Genomic DNA, 26182 nt, shown 5'->3' with positions numbered 1-26182 from the left:
TAAATCTAGATAGAAGCTATACTGCATATTCAATGTACATGCACATATTTGTAGACTTTGCTCGGATACGCGTGTTGATGGAATGTTAGCTACCACGTGGAGAATGGAGCACATTCAGGTGAATGGATGCAAGTGACCAGCGAGTTGTTGAAAAAGTAGTATTTATTGAAAATCTCTTACATGCTTGTCAATATTCTAATTGCTTTATAAAGAGTATTTTATTGTTTCTCTTAACACCTCTTTCAGCAGGTACCATTACCAGTGATACCTCCATATTACAGATGAGGAAACTGAGGCAAAGGGAGACCAAATAACTTCCTCAAGCCCACAGTTATGAGACGCAGATCCAGGATGCAAACTGAAGCATTCTGATTCCAGCCCTCGCTGAATCACTGTGCTGTACTGCAGTCATGCATGAAAGAGATGGTGATCACTTGGACCACGGGATGGCAATGGAGACGGAGAGAAGTTGATAAACTGGAGATACATTTATGTTTATGTTTATCTACAAAGCAGAAAGTTGGAAACAAAAAGCAAAAAGTTGGAAATAATGTTGATACCCAACATTCTGGGTTTGACAATAAATTTTATCATATTTGTATAAAGGAACATCATATAACTATTCAAAATCACTTTTTCCAATTGTATTTAATAACAAGTATGCAAGGTACCATTCATTCTTGACTGTGAACATTACATTAAATGAAAAACATAGGCATAGAAAATACACATTTTGGATGATCCCATTTTTGATAAATGTATGTGTGCACGCGTGTGCATGTGTTTGCATGTGTGTACAACAGTAAAAGTCTAGAAAGTCACACAAAATGTGCCTGGAGTTGAGACTCTGCATGACTTATATTTTCTGTTTTGTACCATTTATTTTTCAATGATTTCTGCAAGAGTATGCATTGTTTCCATAATGAGAGCAAAACTGTTGGGGGGAATAAAAGGATCACCACACCACAGTTCAATCATGAGGACTAGAAAGACCAGTGGGGATTGGAGATATGGGCTGACAGGGGTGATGGCAAGAACGTGGGATTAATGCCAGACCAGCCCTGCAGCCACAAGCTCCTAGTAAACCCACCAGGCTTGGTCAGCACGGGCCCAGGCATCTCGGGAACTGGGCTTGCAGAGAGATGATTGTCAGCATCCGCACCCAGAGAAGACGGGAAAGCCACACATGGACGGGACCAGAGAGGATAAAAATAATTCATCCAGGGGGCCAGCCCGGCATCATGGTTAAGTTCACACACTGCGCTTGGGCTGCCCGGGGTTTGCTGGTTCCGATCCTGGGCGCAGACCCACACACCACTGAACAAGCCATGCTGTGGCAGGCGTCCCACATACAAAATACAGGAAGACTGGCACAGACATTAGCTCAGGGACAATCTTCCTCAAGCAAAAAGAGGGAGATTGGCAACAGATGTTAGCTCAGGGTCAATCTCACCAAAAAAAAGTAATAGTAATAATTCACCCAGAGCCCCACATAGAACCTAGCAATTTGTGCACTGAAAATGGGGATGGAAGGAGCCAAGAGAGGAAGTGGAGAAGGCAGGGAAGGAAAGGGGCTGAAGCAGAGCTGGTGGAATCTTTGGTCATTTATTCATCCCTTGGGTGGGGAGCCTTTACGTAACTTCCACAAAGGTGCTATATGTGCTAGATGCAGTCAAGAAGAGCAAGATGAGCTAAGGCCCTATATGGAGGCCTTTTGGAGTCAAAAGTCATCAAAGGTAAAGAGTCATAGTTGGGAGAAACTACGAGAGGAGGGAGGCTTGAAGGATGGATGGGATTTACATTGGAGAAATGGGCAGAAGAGGAAGCAATCTTGTAGTGGGATAGAGAGACATTTAAACGTCGAAGTTCAAGGTAGGGTCATTGATTGAATTTAAAATACACTATTGAGGTGGCAGTCTTTTCAGTCTGAGGAGCTCTGGCGTTAGTCTTCAAGGCATAGACAGACTAACACAAGGATGATTACATAAAAAAGATCACTGTAACTGGATCCTCTCTCCTTCAAAGGCCTTCTTTCTCCTGCTCCCTCCCAAACCATCTGCCCCCTGGCGCTAGGTTGACTTTCTGAAAGTGTCATCCCAGTTCAGACTCTTCTTTTTCAGCAAAATTACAACTCCAATAAGACACGTATGCTACATAAGGAACCACATTCTTCAGCTTAATCTACTCCGAGACCCACTCCTGGCCAGCCCATTCTGTCCAGGGAGCTAGGCAGATCAAGTCAAACTTTTGCATCATTTCCAAGGTATTCTGCTGACAATATGTTCATTTCTCCGCATGCAGGTTTGAGCAAAGTTTACTCTTCCTGGACAAATGCAATTTCTAGCGCATTTGCATGCTGTTAGTCCTCTGCTCTTCTGCAGAGCGTTTTATTGCCAAGCACGTTCCAATGATTTATTAGCTAGTCCTCCACTAAAGGCTGAAAAGTTGTTATTTCCCCCATGTTTATGGATGATAAAAAACAGCTACAGATGAGTAAAGTGTCTTCCATAAGGTCATCCCACAAGTTTGAAGGACAGAGCGGGGGTGAGAACTTGTAGTCTCTGACTCGCCCCACCCTGAGAGGTCCACTGGGCCACACTGCCTCTCTGCAGGACAACATAACATGCCGTCAGGGGCAGCTGTTGCCTGTCATCCTGACCATCCATCATGCCCGCAAGAAGGTGCAATTACAAAGAGAGATTTTAAAAAATAGCTCTTATCCAGGTGGCTAAAATCACTTTACTGAAACAAAGGCTTAGAAATCAATGTCTGAATATGGTCACATTCTAATCCTCACCTCGCTGGGTTCTGCTGACCACCCAGCACAACTCTGAGTCACCTTCCCCTGACATTAGTGACAGGTACTCAAAGAATAAAAATTCAGATCTTTTTAATATTTGTCTAAGCGATTAGGAAAGGAAAACTTGAGGCAGAGGCAAAGTCATCTGTGGAATTATAAAAGCAAGGATTAGGATTTGGGGATTGTCCACTGCCCCAGATTTATCAGAACCACTTCTCAGCCCTGCCTCCTCCTACCTGTCCTTTTTCTTTGTTCAAGAGTCATTTATCATACGTGATTGGGGAATGACTTTAAATGTCACTAAGAAAAATAGGCCATAGGCTTAATCTAGAAGAGAGCAGCTACTCCAACTCCTTTATTATACCAGTAAAGAAACTGATAGAAAAGTTACATAAAAGAAATTATGTAAATTCCTGAGGATTATATGGCTAGTTATTGGCAGCATCATATCTATAACATAGATCCACTGCCTCCCAGCCTAGGGTCTAATCTACCACATACTCAGGACACAATTGGATTAACTATATTCAATCACTTGTTCAATAAACTCTCACTAAGGGCCTGCAATGTACCAGGAGTTTGGCAAAACACAGCCTTTGCCTTCAAAAGATCCATAGTCTAAAACAACGACATATATGATCTGATTAATAACTATAATAGAATTTTTAAATGCTTCCATAGATAATAAGATGAGGGGATAAAATCAACTTTAACTGACTTGAAAGATATCTTCTATTTCTAATTATTTAAAAATTAAGGGAAATGTCTCTTAAGAGACACAAAGTGAAAAGGGCTTTGGCATAGTTTATAGGAAGCCTGGACTTCCCTAAACTCTCTCAATTTATCATTAGTGTTCCACGCCTAGGTGCTAAGACTTCTTCAATTCTGAGACTAATTGTAAACAGGGCAGGGAGTAAAATTTAGACACATTGCAGGGCTGGTATGTAGAAATGTGTTGTTTCAAACTGATGTTATTCATGATTGCAAGAATTGATTATCTACATAGCATTTTCAAACGCAGAAGTATTCCTGAGTGATTGAAGCAGGAAACACATTTAGCTTCTTTTCCTCTACATTCTGATTATGAGAATTGCAGGGTTTGGAAGGATGTAGTGAGGGGAAGGAACACAGAATGTAAAGTGGTACAGTTCAACAGGTAAGATCAGAGCCATGTGTGTGTGACTCACGTGTAGAAAGAAGATTCTATCCCTTGGCTCTCCTTCCAGTGGAGTGCCTCCATGGTGAAGTCCAAGGGGTCCAAGCTGGGTGTGAGCTTCAGCGGCATCCTGGGAAGTGAGCACTGTAGGAGTCTTTTCCGTATCTGACAACCTAGAAAAAGCCACGACAGAGAGAGACAATCAATCCCTTCATTGCAACCTCTAAGACGACTGGTTTAGAAAGCATTAGCTCTCCAAGGAGAAGAGAGGGCAGAGAAGACAACGAGTAGATGGACAGGGAGAAGACCAACGAAGTAACTTATAAAGGCCGTTAGAAAAGTACTGACATAGTATCACATCAAAAGCTGTTAGTAAAAATTGAATTACCATAGTGTTGGAGAGAATGCTGTAGTAGGAAAGTTAAGCAATTAAGAGTTTCCCAAAATAACACTGGAAAGAACAATTTGGAGGAAGTGGATTTCATTACAATTGTAAAAATTGTAAGGTTTTTACTTACAATTTACAAAAAGTCTATGTTTCCTTCATCCAAACTACAGAAGGACTTACTGTGGCTAAACAGGTGACCATATGAGAGGAGGCATGCTTCAAGGAAGATAAACACAAGATACAATATTTAGAAGAAAACAATAGAAATGTGACATCTCTAGAGGCTGAGTGAAGCAGTCCAGCTGACGTAAAAGCAAACCCCGCTATACTTTCCAACACCAAATCATAATATCATATCGTCATCCTAAGGGCACCTAGAAGATGTACAGCAGATTTAAACTCCCCCATATCATCCTGATGCTTAACCAGATACTTGGTTGTGTTCCTTGATTCCTGTACTTGTCTCCATGCTGGACTAGAGTTTTAGAAACTCCATGGAGAGATTTACGGTTCCACTTTGTGAATTTTGGATACCAGTCGCTGGCCCTCCTTCCCATTCTAACTCTGCTACAGAGTTCACTGATTATGCTCTTTTCAGGTGATGCTGATCTGATACCTTGCTGAATTCAACTTTTGTTCACTTGATTTTTGTTTCTGTTTTTGTTTTGCTTTTTTCCGCAAAATATTTAAAGAATTTGGAACAAAATAGTACTATAATAAACAGATAAATGAGTCAGAGAGAAAGATAACATTTTATCAATACTAAAGAACATTTATACAGAAATAAGAAAATAGGGGCCGGCCTCGCGGCTTAGCGGTTAAGCGCGCGCTCCGCTACTCGCGGCCCGGGTTCAGATCTCCGTCGCACACCAACGCACCGCTTGTCCGGCCATGCTGAGGCAGTGTCCCACATACAGCAACTAGAAGGGTGTGCAACTATGACATACAGCTATCTACTGGGGCTTTGGCAGAGAAAAAAGGAGGAGGATTGGCAATAGATATTAGCTCAGAGCCGGTCTTTCTCAGCAAAAAGAGGAGGATTGGCATGGATGTTAGCTCAGGGCTGATCTTCCTCACAAAAAAAAGAAAAAAAAGAAAAGAAAATTTACAATATTTAAGAAATAAAAATAAGTGTAGACCCCTTTTTATCTCTATTTTATGATGGAGAAATAGATATATGACATTCATAAGATATTAGCAATGAGCCACAGAACTTTAATTTGGTTATCTAGCTTAATCCCCCACCAAGTGCAGAAGTATTCTCCATAATGTCTCTGAGAATAAAATTTCAATAAATACAACGACAACTAACTAACTCACCCATAGTCAATGGATGCCATGTACAGAATGCTAGAATTGTTTAAAAAGTTATTCCTTTAAACCAATCAAAATCTACTTCCATTGAACTTCTTCCTAACTTCTTTCCGCTGGAGTAACCATGAATGATAGCTCCTCAGGTATTTGAAAACATTTTTGTGGTCTTGTCACCTCTCCTAGACAGTTTATGAGTGCTCTCCTTCTAACTCCTTCAGTTTGTCAACAGCTCCCTATATCCTTCCCTACAGCTCCCTCATTCTTGCCATGAGTCATTGTGAGTGAGGTAGTGAACTTCCTAGTCAAAATCAGCAAAACGTTGATGACATTCCCCAGAACTACCCACCCAGTAGCTTTATTAGCAGAGATGTAAATAGTGAAGATTTGGCATTTCTTATTTTTAATGATTTAATAATGGCTTCTACTGATTACCATTTCTTCTGCAAAAGTTCAAAAATCACCTGTTTAATAATTCATTCTAGTATTTTGCCAGTGATAGAATGCAATTTCATCAGTACGTGGTTTCAAGAATATATATTTTCACTTTTATTTAAAATTAAGAAAAATAATTTTCTCATCACCAGTCTCCTAGCAATTTTCCATGACTTGATTTTTAAGATTATTAATAAATTTTCCAGCATCGCCTTTTCAAGCCTTGTCAGCTACTGGGAATACAAATTGCCTAAACTTGAATTGTAACTCAATCAAAGTTTTTAAACATGTTTTGTTTTGTTTTGCTTTGTTTTGTTTGGCCCGTTGTAGGATTTAGCATTTTTCCACATCATTCTTTTAGCTCCCTGCCATTCAGTTGCACCTCTATATTCAGGTCTTGTGTGGGAGTGAGGGACAGAATAACCATGGGGCCCCCTGTTTCATTCAGGGAACAATTCCCTGGAGTGTTCCTTAGTGTGGAGAGTAATGACTTAGACCAAGACCAACCCTTCAGAGGAAGAGAAGCAGGCACCGCTGCTGTCGGCATCAGACACCTGCGTGGGCAGCGTTTCCCAGGATTTGTAAATTAAAATACCAAAGGAAAACTATTTTTCTCTATTTTTTCAAGAAAAATGGAAATCGCTTTTTGAAGTGCATACCCTTTGAACCAGAAATTCCTTTTAGAGACATTTATTCTAAGCAATTATTTGGACAAGCATTAAAAGATAGCTATACAAAATCATAAACTCTAGCTTATTGAAAAATATCAGAAATTTGCAAATAGCCTAGAAATTCAACAATTGGTTAAAGTATGGTACTTCCATGCTATAGAATGCCATGTAGAATTTTTGATGTGGAAATATATTTATTGATATGGAAGATATTTATATATATAGTTAAATAGCAAAAAACAGTTTCCAAAAATGAACTTTGTGCTATTGTTTAATTTTGTTTATATGGGTGTGGGTAAAAAATATATATGAATAGAAATGGAAATGGAGGACTATACAAGAAGTTTTAATAATGATTATCATTAGAAGTATACTTAAGGTTAAATAGTTTTCTTTTTGCCTATTTGTGTTTTCTATTTTTCTACAATGAACATGGATGTTGTACAATAAAATCTATTTCAGTGTAACAAAAGGAGAGACAGACAAAAACCCTACCATGTCAGAACAAGTACTTGGATGCCGGAAAAAAAAGGTTGATTATTGTCATAGAGGCGTATGGATATGTGGCATGTGCCTACAGGAAGAGGAGTAATTTTTTGACTTACGGTACCAAATAAGCCAGTAAAAGCAACATTCTCCTTTCTCGCCCTTACCTTCCCCTAACGCTACCTCCTCCCCCACCCATGTGGGGGCTGCTTGGGCAGGTTCTACAAGCAAATGAGGAGAAGCGAGCAAATGGTGGCTCCAGCATGGTCTCGAAGGCTGTATCATGGTGTCATTTAATTATGAAAACTGACCTTGTAAGACCCCTGAGCAGAGTCAGCCTGAGCCACGCTGAAAAAGCATCCACTTTCCCATCACTAGAAGCATTGCCTCAGATCAGATATTTCAGTGGCATGGGGAAACCACTGACTGCTGGCAACGGCTCAGTCCTTCTGAGGTTTGCAGAGGTGAGACCTGGCTCATGTCTTAGGGGAGAGTCCATGCAGGAGACAGCACCACTTCCCAAGTACCCATGGGGAGCCTGATTTTCTTCATCTATCACTCCTGAGAGCAGACTTTGGATTGCCTGTGATTTTCCCTGTGTGTGTGTGTGTGTGTGTGTGTGTGTGTGTGTGTGTGTGTGAGTTTGTTGGTGGAGGAGCAGTGCAGGTAGAGAGAATAAAGGCCATGGTGTAGCCTTCCCCCTCTTTGGAAAGCAAGAAAACTCTCACTCAGACGTCAGTGGCATCAGATAAGAACATGGTCTTCAGCTGCTCAAGAACCCACTAAACTGTTTCTGACTCAGATGAGGTACCACTGATATTGCCAATGACAATTTACTAATCTTTTATCACACTACTTCAAAAACATGGTGTATTTCTCCAAAATTAATTCAGAAACAGCTTTCCCATGTCTTAAATACATTGATTTTGTTCTCTGGATTATACTTTTCACTCCCTCTCACGTATTTATCTTGAAAAATTGCCTATGAGCATCAAGATGTGGTGAAAAGGACAAGAGCTTTGGCAATAAAAAGATAAGCGACGACATAGTAGCCATCGAAATCGGGAGAACTTCCATAATTTCTGTGTGCCCTTAGTTATCTCATCAATAAATGAAGCTAAATAAGAATTGTCACTCAGGGTTGGAGGGACGATTAAACGAGACCATGTATATGGCACCTAGTGCAATGTGGAGCACATGAAAATTACCCAGCAAATGGTCCCTTCTCCCGTGACCTGGGCACCATTTCTGCACCTGCAAAGAAAGCGGGAGGTATCCCAAAACTCCCCTGTTGATAGGTATTCACATCTTTACAGAAACTGCAGTGTCATCTCCAGGAGGCATGTAATAACTTGCAGCCTGGAAGAGAGAGACTAAAGCACTGATTAATTAAAGGTGTCAGGCGCATGTTAAAATTCCTGTTGGATGTTAAAACAGCTAGTGACAGGATTTGTAAAAGAGAATGATTTAAGGAATTCACTGGCCATGGCATAGCCATATTAAAATTCTGTCCTTCTAGTAGAGTCCATCAGGAAACAGCACAGTCATAATGTGCGGGGGCTTCATTATTTCCTTCAACCTCATCACTCTCCTTACAAAGTAAACTAAACCAAAATGATTCAGGTGTTGCTTTTGTATTTTTTATGCTCAGACTTATGTTGCTGCCTGACCTAAAAGACAATTTTATCTAACTAAGTTATAGATCATTAAGCTGAAAAAAAAAAAGTTTGCCTGTTACTGCTGTTTTACCATCTTTCCCCATCTTGTCTCATTAGCAGGAACTGATTGAGCATGAAGGTGTTCTCTGGCTGTCAGTAGATAAAGTAGGTGCTCTTGGCTTTCATCTGTTCTGAATTCTCCTTGTCTCATTATCTTCCCAAGGTCAGATTCTCTGACACAGCGACTGCTTGCTTAGCACTCCGTCCTGGCAATTACACACCAGGCAACCTTAGCCAGAATAAGATTTCTCCTCTGTGGCATCAAGGCACACATGGGCACCAGAATCCCTGTGCTTGGTCCTCAGCCCAGCCTCCCTCCCCAATTCCCCTTCTCCAGTACTGTGGTATCAAAGATCACCGTGGCTAGTTCAGGGTTACATCCCAGCACGTCCAAGGCACCATCCCACTGTGATATTCTAATGAAGCTGCAGTCCCATACAGATTATAGAGTGATATCCAGTCTTATTTTATATTGGGACAAGTTGTTATATCACAGACCTCATACCTTGGGCCCCATCCTTAAACTTTGCTTTGCTTCAGTGAAAGACACAGAACTGCAAAGCTATACACTCTTGATCTTAAATCTATTATCTTTTCTCCAACAATAATTCTTGCTGGAGTACCTGCTCCTTTGAGAGGCTGTCACGAGCAGCTGAGCATGGAGAGAACGTTCCAGGCTCGAGCCCCAGGGGAGCAGTTTCAACCAGAGCAGTTTGTGAAGGTGAATTTGGTCACAGTGGCTTTGTTTGAATTGAGTTCCTTCTTGCCTAGAGCAGGCAAAGTCCTTTTGAACATTGTTTGACTTGGTAAGAAATCTTCATGGGGAAAAGAAGGAAACAGATCTCTAATCTTATTCATTTAAAGGTGGGTCCATTTAGCGGTCAAATTTTCTTTTGAAAGTTTGGAGAAGAATCTTGGCCATTTGGATTGTATAAAGTTGCACACACCTGCTAGGCGGCACTTTGCTCAAAGAATTAGGTTAGTCCTCAGATTAGAAGCGTCCACTGGAAGTATCCACATCCTCTTCCAGACTGAAGAGACAGTGCACAAATGCACACGCATCTTTGTGGAGCAGGAATGACCAAGTCATCCTGGAGACAGCCAAGCATCAGGGCAACCAGGTGCGAGTCTTCGTGCATCAAGCAATCTGCTCACCGGGAAAAATCCAGCCATCTGCCCTGTTTTTAGCACAACCCACTGACCTTTATTTCTCAGACTTAACATGTGCAAACAGAATGATCCTTGGCCCCAGAATGGATGTATGACAATTATACTTACTGCATTGTCCAAACTTACAAATTTCAGGCCACTCTGCTCAAAATATAGCTGTCTCCTACAGTGGCATCTATTCTGTGCTCATCACAAAAATAATCAGAACAAAAGAATTCTAAGTATTTTTCTGTTTCTTGCCCAGAAATGATATATGTCCAAAAACTTGAGGCCAGAAAAATAATTCTTGAGAACTCTCATGCAGTAAGTATACAAGGTAAGCACAGTGAGTGATCCCAATAGCTTGGGTATGTACACAGCAGTGGTGTGGGTCATAGCCCTGTGTTTTTCTAAAATTCTGCAAGCTTGTAGAGACTCAGCTTTATTTTCTGGCCAGCAACATTTGAATCTTCAACATTTGGGCCTGTAAAAATATGCAAGACTATTTGAGCCAACAAATCCAGCAGTATAACTTTAGGACTGAACTCTATAATAGTTACTTTCTTACTCCAAATCAGAATTTTGTTTGGTGAATTTGTGCATTCTTTTCTGCATGGCTTCTATGGCCTTTGGCGTCTTAGGGAATTATACAGGCAGATATGTAAAGTATAAGACAAGCTCCCGTGCCTCTGTAACTAGAAGGGAGAGGCTTCAGCTAATGTTGGAATTGTTCATTGTGTCACCAGAGTGCTAAGAAAGGAATACATCCCTCTGAACCAAGCAAAAGCTAAATGGATTGGTCCTAGAGGTGTGGAGAATCTGGAATCTTCTTTCTTGGCATTATCTCAGATGACTAGATTCTCAGGAGCCTGGTTTTGTCCATCAAGATATCTGATAATAATGATAGCTAACATTTAATGAGTATTAATTCTATGCCAGGCACTATGCTAAGTCCTTAAAAATACTTAATTCTCCCAACAATCCCACAGCGTGGATGCTCATATTATTCCCATTTTTCAGATTAAACAACTGAGGTTTTGCAACTTGCAACGCATTACACTGATAATAGATGCTAAAGCCAGGTTTTGAGATGGTGCCTGGCATAACAAACAGATTTAGAAAAACCAAAGCCCGGCAAGGTACTTATGAATTCTGTCAGTCCTCCAGCACTAGAAATTACTAAGACAAGAGCAGAAATCTTTTAAAAGCTCACTATTGTAGTACTCTTTACATTTCTTCACACTCCTTGTACAATGATTTCCTTCTCTTTTTTCCTTTGAAACTTTGTCTGCCATAAGTCAGGTAAGAGAAATGATGGAAGAGATTTATAGCACTTTTGTGCTAAGGGCTAAAATAAAGAGGTTCACATGAATGTAACCATTCTAACAATCTCACGGGAAGGTAAAATTGAGTAGGCTGGACAACATTATGATTCATTTTATAAACCTCATTTCCCTATATAGAGATTCTTTTTCTAAAAGATCTTGTCTGTATTTTGTTTTAACAAAAGGTCGGAGTTTTTCTGTTTGTTTAATCAAGCTGGGAGTGAAAGTACAGTGAAGACAGGCTTGCCATCGAGTTCCTCCCACCGTGGCTTCCATGCTTTCTGTTTGTCCTTTAAGGGCTGAGGCACCATCTCATGCTCTTGGAAATGAAACCCAAAGAGAATCTATTACCATAAAACATCACCCAGCAATCTTATCATATCACTTGACAGTATCACTTTTGTTAACGTTGAGTTAGTGTTTCTATTATAAACCCAATTTACTGAAGGGGGTGGGGGGAGAGGGCAAGAAGGAGAGATGGGCTCATATGTCAACACTGTAAAATGACATGAGGCTGAAAGCAGGTTGCCAACCAGGGTAGGACTTTTAACCATGACATCTAAAGGAGAAAGCATCCATTTATGTTCCATACCTATACTATTCAAAATAGGGTAGCACAAACATCATCTAAACAATTAGCACAGTACCAACAAGCTTGCCTACCCTGCTGTTGAGAAGTGTAAGGTATATTAAACAACTGGAGGGCAGATAAGATAGAGCAAGATGTAATGGAAAAAGCTATAAATTAGGAAACAGAACAACTAAGCTCTAATTCTGTTTCTGCCATTTATTAGCCACATCATGACAAGTCACTTTATAATTTACATAAGGAGACATCAGTTTCCTCATTCATTAAAATAGAACCAATAACGCCTCTGATGATGCCTGAGCAGATTCCCGTAAGGAGCAAATGAGGTCAGTCTGGGAGTGCACATTGAAGCTCAGGAACCATAATACAAATGAGGAACACTATCACTGCCCTCACCAAGTGAACACGGTCCCGAATCATTTAGACTTAGCCTGGCATGCCAGTGGGGAGACTCGTTACATACCTGTGTGGCTGTGCTCAGACCTCACCAGCCTGAGCCCACTCTGAACCTCTCCTGTCTCCACTCTCTGCTTAGCAGCACCCAGGCAGTGTCAGGAGAGAAGACCATGGAATACTCAGATTGTTCCTTCAGAGATGAGATTTCCAGACTACAAGAGAGTCCTAGGCTTTGTTTAAAATCATATATGTATGTGTAAAAATATATGTACAATCATATATATGAGATAAAAATATATATAATAATATATGTATAAAATCATATAAATCATATTCATAATTTTATACATATATGCTTTTTATATATTTATCTCATATATATGATTTTTACATATACATTATATGTAAACATTTAACATTTATATGTAACTTCATACATTTTACATTATTTTATATAATTTACATGTAAAATCACATATGTAAATTTTATCATTTGTATATATACACACACACACATATATACATATATACTGGCCCTACCAAATCAACAAGTTTGGGTTTTGTGAGGACAATGTTTCCATAAAAAATTTCTAGCTACGCCTCCATGACATCGTCATTTAGCAATCTTTGAATACCTAAAATGTGATAGGAGCAGACAAGAAGATACATAGATACGCCTGAACAGAGAACAAAAATCAAGAAAATAAAAGTGATATATCACTGGGATCAGGAATTTTGATGAGTGCCTACCATAAAATTCAGTAACCATCATTTTATTTTTTGAGGAATAATGCTGCATTCAATTGCGTTTTCTGCGCAATTCTTGTGGATATTCTCTCTCTATGCTCTTATATTAATTTAAGGACATGATAAAGATTGATTCATGAAATATACAACAATAGGTTAGTATCAGCTTGGAATTCCACTCTAAGAAGGGTGAAATATATGAATTTCAGAAGAAAAGTATAGATGTGGTAGAGGGAGGGAAAAACTGAAGGACAGAATGAATTATAACTAGGAACAAGTGGAGGAAAGTTTGAGAAATTAAGGTAGTGTAAATGCCTAGGTAGGGAAATAGCATTGATTAAGAAAGAAGGACTCAATTCTAGAAGGAGAAATCTCCCTTTTGGGTTGATGGCAGTAGAAGTGACAAACAAGGAGTGTGGGTCTGCCCTGTTTGGTATATTCATGTTATTCTCTTATATGAAGTTCATGCTGATCATTCAGTTGGAGTGGAAGGCAGTGTCCAAGTGACCTAGGTTCCTCAGTGAGGGAGACAGCACCTGTCCAGGTGGCCAAGAGTGGGGGCTGTGGGGACAGACTGATCTGGGTCTGCATCCTGACTCTGCTGCATCAACCCCATAACTTTGGGCAGGTGAGTTAACCTCATAAATTCCAAGTCTCTCGGCTGTGAAATAGGGCAATGATATAACCAATATCCTAACATGCATGTGAGGATTAAATACAGTAAAACACGACAAGAGCTTATCCAACTGCTCGACACCTTGTGTGGGTTCCTGTGGGCTGCTGTCATCATCTTGAGAGGACCGAGGGGGAGGCTGACCCTGGAGGTCAGGGCTCCTTAGGAAGTGCTCCCATTGGAATACCGAGGTTGCCTGGAATTAGAGGTGAGCCTGAGCCAGTGGGAGATGCTTTCAGAACCCAACTGAAAGCATTTTGTGTCCTTAGTATCGAGAGCGCTGAGCAACGAGGTTATGGTTTGCAATTAAGAGCCAGAAAGATAAATCAGAGAGAAAATGAAAGGACCTGGGAGTAGATAATTGAGTCCTTCTAATTTTCCTATTTGTTATAATCTGAGTTTTATAGATGGAATGTGTTCAGGAAAAAGAGGCCAGTGCTTCCTCTGAAACTTTCTGGCTGGGGATCAGCAAGTCATTCAAACTTTTTGACTTTCAGTTTCTCATCCATAAAATGGGAATAGCAATCATAAAAATAATAAGAAAATGAGATATGGGGAAGATCAAAAGAGAAACCATATGTGAAAGTAGTACTTGGTCAGCTTTTAGTTCTATAGAAATTTTCTTTCTTAAATTGCCATTTTCTGGCACCCATATAGTCTTACTATGAGGTCAGGTCTTCCACCATATAATAAACAATAATCCTCAAAAAACTCACCCTGCACCTTCACCAAGGCCATTGAGATATGGTAGAGCCTTTATAGTTCTACACTGGCCAGGGCTCTTCTTCCTTGTGGGAAGGGGCGAGGGTTGCTCCTTCCCTGCAACCTAAGGGGGGCCGTTGCTTCTGCAGCTGCTCTGGTGCTGCTGGCCCTTTCTGTTGGAGTGCAAGTGCAGTTCCCACGCCGAAACCCACAGCATCTTCTTCCCCAAAGGGATGGTGATTTTCCCAGTTAAGTATGAGAGATCTCCAGGAATCTGAGTGCTTACAGGCTTTATATCAATTTGAAACACTCCCAGGGTAAGAACCTAAGACAGGGTCTCCAGAAGCCTTGCCTGGAAGCTTTGCCTGCGACTCACCCTAGGCCATGTTCTTAGCTTTCCTTGACGACCATCAACCTAAGACCAGCAGCGTATGCTTAAAGATGGGGATGCTGGACTCAAATCCCAGCTCTGTCACTTACTGAAAGCCAGTAGTTTTCCAAGTATACAAAGCGTTTCAAGCAAAATCACTGCCACAATAGTAGGGATCACAGTCAAGTCATAGCATATGCACATGTTAGACATAGACATAGACATAGGTACATTTCCTGCCCTTTAGGAACACAGCACTTGTCCCTGATTCCACTCTACTTCTCTTTCCAACAATCATCAACAGCATCCTAATGTCCAGTTTCACTGTGTGGGGGAGATTTAAATTACAAAGAGGAAAAGTTTTTTGAGTTTTGAAAGCGGTATACATAGCCCTTCAATCAATTATGGGAGATTATTCCAGTCCTAAGGGGTGAGGGTGGGAATGCTCCCTTTTTGGAGGGTATGGGCCAAGCAGGAGAAATGGAAAGCTGGCAAAAAGAGAAATTTGGCTGATTAGGTGTGCCAAGTGAGGCAGAAAGTGAGAAGTTATAAGGAGAAAGTTTAATTGTAGCACTTTCAAGAAAACGATGTCAAAGTTAAGGGACAGGATCTTGATCAATTTTATTATCTTGCTGGCTAATTATTAGCCAAGTACCAAGAAACAGGAAGGCATCTAAGGGTGTGTGTGTGTGTGTGTGTGTGTGTGTGTGTGTGCCAGAGAGAAAGAGAGAGAGAGTAGGAAAAAAAGAGAGACTAGAACATAGAAGAGAAGAGTCCAGCTATTGTAGATAAAATATATACGTGTATAAGTTCCCACAATAACATAAAATCACTCCCACAACAGTAAAATATCCTAACAGTAAAAACAACCTATAGGTTTACGAATACCAATACAATCAAACATACACACACATTCACAATGTTTTAAAACTTTCACAATGGCATTAAAGATTTTTAAATGATAACTGCACATAATTTAAAGAATCTGTTTTGAAACTAAGATAATCCAGGCACATCTTCCCTGGAAGATGCACCCTAATCAAGGTGGGGTCTGTGGTAGAACTTGAGGTTTGTCCTTTAATATCTGTTTTTACCTTCTCCCCTGGTAAGACAATTTTTGGCTGGGTGGATGGCTGCCCCAAATAAAGACAACATTTCCCAACTTGCCTTGGAGTCAGGACTCAGTTCTGGCCAATAGAATAAGAGGGAAAATTATATGTGTAATTCTTGAGCTGCGCCCTGAAGGGAAAGCATGGGCCTTCTCGCTTCCTGATGGCGGAATGTAGATGAGGTGGTGCAGGCCATCTTAGTCTGTGGAAAAAGAACAATCCCCGAGGAATTGTTCAAGATAAAAGGCACCTGGACCGCTGACTATTCAGCTCATGAGCTTGAACTTACATATGTGAGTAGAAAAACAGTCTCTCTTTATAAGCTACTACTATTTTCAATCTCTCTCACAGAAGCCAACTTATATTTTAAGACATCATTTCTCTTCTTTTCAAGAGGGCTAACACTATGCCACCACATTTGCATTGACTAACATGCCAGGGGTAGGAATATGCCAGGGTATAAACTATTCCACAACCTTATTCCAAATACAAAAGTGACATATCAGAATTGCCCCTGTGGTACTCACTGGTGATGGCCTTCAGTCCACATGAGTTCACCTGCACCTGCCACAATTTCCAGCAAGCTGCTCGCTTTGTGCCTCAGGACCTGCATCTCTGGTCTTCTCTGCCTGAGGGCTTCCCCTGGTGTTGCAGGAGCTTGCTGCCTCTCCCTCGGGGCGACCCAGAAAGGCAGAGGGATTGACATCCTTGGGGGTAGCTCTCAATCAAGGCAGACTGAGGATAGAAAGATAAACGTCGAGTGTCCTCATCCTTCACTAGAGAATTCTGAGGATTCCCTCACGGCTTTGCAGAGAGTGACTCCCCAGGCCCATCTAGACCTAGTTGCCCGGCAGTGACCTGCTCATTGACACATGGTTTACTTGCTGTCCTCCTTTCCCTGTCTCGCTCTCCCCATTCTTCCCTCTGCTTCCTGCGATCTCCTCCCAAGTAAACCATGTAGCCAAAACCTTCTTTCAGGATCTGCTTTTGGCAGAACTCAAACCAAAAGATCCCTATTCTCTAAGATTCTCTCACTCCAAAGATCTCTGAAAGTGGTTAGAAAGAAGAGTAATAATTCACACACAAAAAAATGTGAAAAATAATTACATATGTTCGTCTTCAGGTTGTTTGTATGAAAAGTTTCTCAACTTCTCTTACGTCACAGATCCTACTGGATTTTCCCAGTATGCAAAAATTTCAAACAAAACCTTGCTCACAAGGTTAAGGATTGTCGTAAAATTTTCTGTTGACGGAAATAAACATCTCTAACATAATGATCTATTTAATGCAAAGAGTTGGGGGCCAAACAAAAGTTTGGTCAGTCAACAAACTATATGAACACACAATGCTTCCTAAAGGTCTTCATACTGCATCATATCCCACACAATTGTAAGTAAGCCACCACGTGAGGTTCCTTCCCTTTCACTTTCCTTCTTAAATATATCAAACCAAGAAAGAATCAGGAAACCCCTTCCCCTGTTTGCCTAAACTTACTATTGAAATATCTTTTACAAAAATCCAATTCCTGGTTTTGATGTTTCTGCATTCAGAGGAACTTCTTGTAAATGCACTTGAAAGTTTATGCATTGCAATAATAGCATAGTTTACTGCTGGATAATAGCTTTTTGGTTCCTCTGACTGTTAGTAAAAACATAACTCTTATTAATAAGGGAATTCAGCAAGTATAAGAATGAGGGAAGAATAGTTTAAAAGCTTTTCATTTCTAAAATGTTTTATTCATATTGCTTTCTGTTTTTATACACTTAATTTACTGATCTGACTCACCCTTGATTTTGAGAACTATAAACTATTGAAAGCATAACTGTCATCATAACAGAGGCAGCATTATCTTTGACTTGTCATCTTTCCAATTAGATAATAGAGGTACCGAAACTAATCTTATTGTGACACTGCTCTGTGTGTAGTAAACTTCATGATAACAAATCTTTTTATTTTAAAAATAGGCCTTGAAAAAATGTAGATGCAAAAAATTCAAGCTAGCTATCTCCAGGAGGTCTTGCTGCTTTGAAATGAAGAATTCTGATTACTGACGAGTGCATTTAAAGCTCTCCTTTTAAAGAAAAGCAGTCCAACAACTAGGACAATGACTATGTGGTAGAGTGACCCCTTAAAAAGAGATACATTTAATCATCACATTGCATTAAGTGGGACCAAATCGGTCGATCCCATGAGAGGCTCTTACTGCCCTACTTATTAAGCCATTTGATTATCTTTGTCTCATGTTGTTTCCCATTTTCTAGAACTTAAGGTTAGATGAGCATTTCTCTTGCTAACTTTACACAGTGCAGTACCATATAGAAGAAACATGATGGGGTGGATTTCACCAGCCTGTGGACCCATTTGAGGTCATATTTATGTTAGTGCTGAAATTACCTTCCAAGGCAGGTGATTAGCCATCCACAAAGGGTCCTGGGTCACTTTCGAGGGTACCCAGGCGTGTTGTCTCAAGTCTATATGTGTTATCCCACTGCTTCCAGTACCTTCTGTAGGCACGCAGCTCCACTACCCACGGTCCTAACTCGGGCTCTCTACCTAGTTTCCCCAGCTTTTCCTTTCAACAGTGCAGACCCTCCCAGGGTCCCAGGCCTCAGTCTGAAGAATTAACCTCGCCTCAAAGTATCACCCATGGGTCGTTGAAGAATGCTGCTGTGCCTAATGTCTCACCAAGTCTCTCAGAAAGGCAGTTCCTTCAGCGTCTAGCTCCCAGCACCTGATCCAACAAACCAGAAATCTCATCCAGGGGAAAGTAAAACATTCCCCCTCAATCTTCCGGGAAGAAATAAAACAATTTCTCTCAAGGGACCCAAACACAGAAGAAATACAACTCTGTTTACCACACAGAACAATTTTAGATAATCTTGAGTAGCAGTTTAGTCATTTAGAATGACATCAACTCAAGCAGCTTTCCTAGCAGTAACACTGCTCTACAATTGAACAGTTGTTTGATTCCCTTTAAGGGGCTCTCCCAGATCAAAGATCTCCCAGATCAAAGGAACAGACTCCCGCAAGTCTCACGTCTTACAAATGCAGAACAAAAAATTCTTGCAGTTTGAAATTACTGACTTTGTTCTTAATTGCCTGCCATCCCCATTAATATAGTAAAAATATCAAGGACAAGTTTCAGCAGCACTCAAGCATAATTACCAAGCTCTATATCCTACTCCGCCCCAAATTCCCTACTGATCAGCCTAGAAACAGAGTTCAGTTCTCAGGTACATACTGCACAACCCACTACATTTTGCATCAAGGATGCTGCTTACATTTAACCTGGTCTTTTTTCAGAGAATCTTTAAGATTACTGCTAAAATAATGCCTATCAGAAAAAAAAAGTTAAATAAATTAAGCAACATTCTGACTATGTATATTCTCTAGAGCAATTTCTCTATTGCACCCCTAGTAGTTTAGAATTTAAAATTCTTATCCTTACACAATTAAAATTAAATAATGAAATACCCTAACAGATTATGAAAAATAATTTATCTCAGTATCATGATCTTGATATGCACATTTGACCATAAAAATAATTTGTGCTCATAATCAAAAACTTGGATATTAAAGAAAATTGAAGTGAATATAATATCAATCTATAGTTACCCACTATTTACATATTGGGACATTTCAATGCTTCTCCACAAATTCTTTTGTATAGGTAAGATCTTAAAGTTTTACAATTTCACAATCTGCTTTTCTTACCGCACGTATATGATAAGAATCTAACTATGATTCAAATGTTTTTCAAATGCTCTTTTTTAATGACTCCATAATATTCCACCAATGAACAAACCATAGTTTACTTAAGCATTACTCTATTTTTAAACTTTTAGATTGTCTTGTTTTAGCTATTATAGAAAATGTTGTCATGCATAGCTTTGTGCATAAATCGTTATAAGTATTTCAAATTATTTCCTTAGAACATATTCTGTGAAGTGGAATTTGGGGACATAGAATATTTTGGTATAGATATATTGCCAAACTGCTTTTCAATAAATTGTGACAACTTATAATCCCACAAATATATGAGTGCTTATATTACTACATCCTTATCAACTTTGAATATTACCACTGAAGTCTCCCCACTTCCAGTCAAGACGGAGTAACAAAGGACCGAATTTACCTTCCCACCTAAAACAACTAAAATACCAGACAAAATAGATGAAACAATGCTGCTCAGGACATTGGATATCAAGCAGCAAAGAATAGTGCTTCTTGAGAGATGGGAAACAGTGAGCACTGTGATTGCCCAGCTAACAGTCTGGAGGAAGTGTCTGGATGGCAGCACAAAGAGGAGGAGCCCAGGCGGAGCTCATAAATCTCCCCAGGTGGAGGAGAAGGAGGTGGATGTCTGGGAAGCCACGGAAGCTAGAGTTCACAAGGCAGAGTAACAGAGATTCAAGAGCTACACAGAGAGACAGATCCAAAGATCTGCATCTGGTCCCCTCAAGTCTTGAGCTGAGTACGGGTCAGCACGTGCATGTGAGGAAAGGCCAGGGAAAGAGCCAACCTAAGGGAACAGGAGGAACAGTGTCAGATCAAACATAGGTCTGGGAATAGGGCCTATCCCAATAGCCAGAAGGGAACACCTCATATTTTGGGAGCTATCTGTTGGGGTACTAAGAAGGTCTTGGATCAGTAGAGGGGAAAACTAACTCTGGACTAAATATAGCTCTAGTCCCACCTAACAAAGCTTAAAAGCAAGACCTGAAAGTCTCGAACTGTTTCCAAGTATTCTAATCACAACCCAGAACAAAGTTCAACAATAATTATAGGAACACTAAAATATCTGACACCTAACAAGGTAAAATTCACGTTTGTCATCCAATCAAAAATTTCTGACCATACAAAGAAGCAAAAATGAAACCTATAATGAGGATAAAATCAGTTAATTAAAACTGACTCAGAAATGACACAAATGGTAGAAACAGCAAACAAGGACGTTGAAACAGTTATCACAGCTACATTTCATGTGTTCAAGAAATAGAAGAAATATTGATGAAAAAGGTAATCCCACAGACCCAAGAAACTCAACAAACTCCAAGCACAAAAGACACAAAAAACTTGAAGAAAACTTTGCCAAGGTACGTAATAACCAAATCAATTCACCGTTTTACTGTCATCCCTACCCATCACAGCAGCTTTTTTGCAGAATATGACAAGCTGATACTAAACTTTATGTGGAAATGTAAAGGACCTAAAACAATTAAAACAAAATCTAAAAAGAACAAAGTTTGAGAAGCTTTAAGACCTGATTTCAAGTCTATTTCTAAAGCTACATTAATCAAGACAGTATGGTATTGATGTAAAGATTGACATATACATTATTAGAACAGAATAATCATACCAGAAATAGACTCACATATATATGGGCAATTAGTTTTTGACAAAAATGTTAAAGTTATTAAATGGCAAAAGGAGGCTACGAAGTCAAGATGGCGGCGTAGGCAGACTCTGAACTCACCTCCTCCCACGGACACAGCCAATTTACAACTAACTCGTGGAAAAATTACCCCTGAGACAGAACTGAGAACTGGATAAGAGGAACTCCTGCAACAAAGGACAATCCTAATTGAGGTGGAAGAGGCAGAGACTCCCTTCTGGAGAGGAAAAACACTGCCTTCACAAGCCGCCAGCTTCACGGACGCCCAGGAGCAGCCCAAAGGTACGCAGCCTCCCTGGAGGTGCCTCTGCTGGGGGCATTTTGTGGACCCAGCACAATCGAGACGAGTGGCATAATATCTGACTTTGCCTGCTACTAAAACATTGGGGAGTACCCCCAGAAAAGCTGGTTCACAAAGAAATTAAAACCAGCTCTTAAAGGGCCCACACGCAAACTCACCCGTTTCAGAAAGCAACCTAAAATCACCAGAAAGAAAGGTGAACAGTGCTTTGGTGAAAAGAGACTCACCTGATAGGCCCTGAGTGCATCTCGGTGAGAGGCAAGACCTCTCCAGGGACTGGGACATTGGCGGCGGCCATTGTTGTGGCCAGGTGTGGACGTGCTGACAGGGACGCCATTGGAGTTCTCCCTGAGGCCTGCTAGCCCAGGATCTGCCCCACCCAGTAGAGCACCGATTTAATCCAGCTCAGCCAGGGCAGGCAGCCCACCCTAGAGACTGGCCCCACCCAACAACAAGCCTCAGGCAACTTGTGGGCCTGCATAGATTGGTGACTGGATTCTCTGCAGCCTGGCAACTGAGCTGACATCAGTGGGGCAGGGCGTGCACAAGGAGTGGGTGGAGAGTGTGGGGCAGTGGTGGAGTGTGTGGAGCTCCCGCTGTGGAGAGACTTGGTCCGCTTCAGAAAGTTGGGGCGTGCACACGGAGCAGGACTGTGTTGACTGTGTGTGTGGACCTGTGGGCGGCAGAGCTTGTCAGCTGCAGAAGACTTGTGCTTCTCAAAGACCCACATAGGGCATTTGCCCCACCTTCCAAAGCATGAAACAATTGGGTGCTCCTGTGCCTGAGGCCAGACCCACACAGCCACAATCCTCAGAGAGCTGACAAGAGACCTAAAGGCTGGAGGCTTATAGCAATTGTAAGCCCCTGAGCCTAACAACCTGCCACATGGGGACCTACTCACATAAAAGAAACACTGCAACACAAATGTGATATTAGAACTTGCAGCCAACTGTGCTGGGGCTCCCCACACCTGATAAAGAGACTGAAGAGCCCACAACAACTACAAGCAGTTGAGCATTACAACAGCTGGCCAGGAGCATAACTCGGCCTCCCTGGGCACCTACAGGGAGAGCAAACAGGCTACAATAGAAGGACACACATAGCCCACATAGGGGTCACCCCTGGAACATTGAGAACTGAGGGAAGCACACTGAAGGCCTCCTAAGGCATCATTTACATAAGGTCACCTATCCAAGAGCAGGAGACGTAGCTGACCTACCTAATACATAGACACAAGAACAGGGAAAGAGGCAAAATGAGGAGGCAAAGGAATACATTCCAAGTAAGGGAACAGGACAAAACCCCAGAAAAGGAACTAAGTGAAACAGAAATGAGCAACCTACCTGACAGAGTTCAAACAAAGAGTGTTAAGGATGCTCACTGATCTGGGGAGAAGAATAGATGAACTCAGTGAGAATGTCAACAAAGAAATGGAAGATATAAAAAAGAACCAATCAGAAATGAAGAATACAATACTGGAAATGAAAAATTCACTAGAGGGACTCAAAAGCAGAGTAGAGGATACAGAAGAACGGATCTGTGAGCTGGACGAAAGACTAGAAGAAATTACCCAAGGTGAACAGGTACAAGAGAAAAGAATTAAAAACAGTGAGGACAGTCTAAGGGACCTCTGGGACAACATCAAGCACATTAACATCCGTGTTATAGATGTCCTGGAAGGAGAAGAGCGTGACAAAGGGGCAGAGAATCTATTTCAAGAAATAATAGATGAAAACTTCCCTAGCCTAAGGAAGGAAACAGACATCCAGGTACAGGAATCACAGAGAACCCCAAACAAGATAAACCCAAAGAGGCCCACACCAAGACACATCATAATCAAAATGTCCAGAATTAAAGATAAAGAGAGAATCCTAAAAGCCGCAAGAGAAACTCAAGTTACATACAAAGGAAACCCCATAAGGCTATCAGCTGACTTCTCTGCAGAAACCTTACAGGCTAGAAGAGAGTGGCTAGATATATTTAAAGTGCTAAAAGGAAAAAACTCACAGCCAAGAATACTCTACCCAGCAAGGTTATCATTCAAAATGGAAGGAGAGATGAAAAATTTCCCAGACAAGCAAAAATTAAAGGAGATTGTCACCAAGAAACCAGTGCTACAAGAAATGGTAAAGGGACTGATTTAAGGGGAAAAGAGAAGACCACAAATAGGAAAAATTATCTATTTCCATGATAAGAGGGTAATGGATACAAATGCACAAAAATGAGGTTAGATATGATATCAAAACATAAAAGGAGGGAGAAGGGGAGTTAAAGAGCAGAGCTTTCAGACAGAGAAGAGACCATCAATTCTGTATAGAAGAAGAAAGGAACAGAGAAGGACTACTAAAACACTGAGAAAAATTAAAGTTAAAATATGGCAGTAGGTACATACTTATCAATAGCTACTTTAAACATCAATGGACTAAATGCTCCAATTAAAAGGCATAGGGTGGCTGATTGGATAAAAAAACAAGACCCATATATATGCTGCATACAAGAGACACACTTCAGACCTAAAGACACTCACAAACTGAAAGTGAAGAGATGGAAAAAGTTACTCCATGCAAATGGCAATGAAAAGAAAGCTGGGGTAGCAGTACTCATATCAGACAAAATAGACTTTAAAACAAAAACTATAAAAAGAGACAAAGAAGGGCATTACATAATGATCAAGGGAACAGTCCAACAAGAGGATATAACACTTGTAAATATCGACGCACCCAATGTAGGTGCACCTAAATATATAAAGCAATTATTAACAGACATAAAAAGAGAAATAGACAGTAACACAATAATAGTAAGGGACTTTAACACTCCACTTACACCAACGGATAGATCATCCAAACAGAAGATCAATAAGGAAACATTGGCCTTAAATGACACACTAGAACAGATGCACCTAGTAGATATATACAGAGCATTCCATCTAAAAGCCGAAGAATACACGTTCTTTTCAAATGCACATTGAACATTCTCCAGAGATGATCACATACTAGGCCACAAAACAAATCTCCATAAATTTAAGAAGATTTAAATAATACCAAGCATCTTTTCTGACCACAACGGTATGAAACTAGAAATCAACTATAGGAAGAAAATCAGAAAAGCCACAAATACGTGGAGATTAAACAAAATGCTACTGAACAACAACTGGGTTAATGAAGAAATCAAAGAAGAAATCAAAAAATACCTGGAGACAAATGAAAATGAAAATACGACATGCCAGAATTTATGCGATACAGCAAAAGTGGTTCTGAGAGGGAAGTTTATAGCAATACAGGCCTATCTCACTAAAGAAGAAAAATCTGAAGTAAACAATCTAACAATGCACCTAAAGGAACTGGAAAAAGAAGAACAAACAAAGCCCAAAATCAGCAGAAGAAGGGAAATAATAAAAATCAGAGCAGAAATAAATGAAATAGAGACCAAAAAAAAAATAGAAAAAATTAGTAAAACCAAGAGCTGGTTCTTTGAAAAGATCAACAAAATTGACAAACCTTTAGCTAGACTCACCAAGAAAAAAAGAGAGAAGGCACAAATAAGTAAAATCAGAAATGAAAGAGGAGAGGTTACAACAGACACCTCAGAAATACAAAAGATTATAAGAGAATAGTATGAAAAGCTATATACAACCAATTCGACAATCTGGAAGAAATGGATAAATTCTTAGAGTCATACAACCTTCCAAAACTGAATCAAGAAGAAGTAGACAATTTGAATAGACCAATCACCAGTAAGGAGATCGAAACAGTAATCACAAAACTCCCCAAAAATAAAATTCCAGGACCAGACGGCTTCCCTGGTGAATTCTACCAAACATTCAAAGAAGACTTAATAGCTATCCTTCTCAAACTCTTCCAAAAAATTGAGCAGGAGGGGAAGCTCCCTAACTCATTCTACAAAGCCGACATTACCCTGATACCAAAACAAGACAAGGACAACACAGAAAAAGAAAATTACAGGCCAATATCACTGATGAATGTTGATGCAAAAATCCTCAGCAAAATACTAGCAAATCACATACAACAATACGTTAAAAAGATTATGCATCATGATCAAGTAGGATTTATTGCAGGTATGCAGGGATGGTTCAACATTCGCAAATCAATCAACGTAATACACCACATTAATAAAATGAAGAATAAAAATCACATGATCATCTCAATAGATGCAGAGAAAGCATTTGACAAGATACAGCATCCATTTATGATAAAAACTCTGAATAAAATGGGGATAGAAGGAAAGTACCTCAACATAATAAAGGCTATATATGACAAACCCACAGCTAATATCATCCTCAATGGTGAAAAACTGAAAGCTATCCCTCTAAGAACAGGAACCAGACAAGGATGCCCACTGTCACCACTCCTATTTAACACAGTACTGGAAATCCTAGCCAGAGCAATCAGGCAAGAGAACGAAATAAAAGGGATCCAAATTGGAAAGGAAGAAGTGAAACTG

At 40.3% G+C, this 26182-nt stretch overlaps 1 long non-coding RNA gene across 1 annotated transcript; it reads right to left on the bottom strand.

Moving 5' to 3' along the window:
- Positions 1-161: 161 nt before the first annotated feature.
- On the bottom strand, positions 162-22031 carry LOC147913040 (uncharacterized). Its single transcript, XR_015549277.1, has 3 exons — positions 21949-22031; positions 3988-4129; positions 162-505 (listed from the first exon to the last, which is right to left on the bottom strand). It is a non-coding gene; the product is annotated as an uncharacterized LOC147913040 (long non-coding RNA).
- Positions 22032-26182: the final 4151 nt, after the last annotated feature.

This window comes from Ceratotherium simum, chromosome 31 (genome assembly GCF_057802395.1).
Source record: "Ceratotherium simum simum isolate JZ-2026a chromosome 31, ASM5780239v1, whole genome shotgun sequence".
NCBI lineage: Eukaryota > Metazoa > Chordata > Mammalia > Perissodactyla > Rhinocerotidae > Ceratotherium > Ceratotherium simum.
The sequence above is the reverse complement of the archived record's forward strand: the minus strand, read 5'-3'. Positions and strand labels throughout refer to the sequence as shown.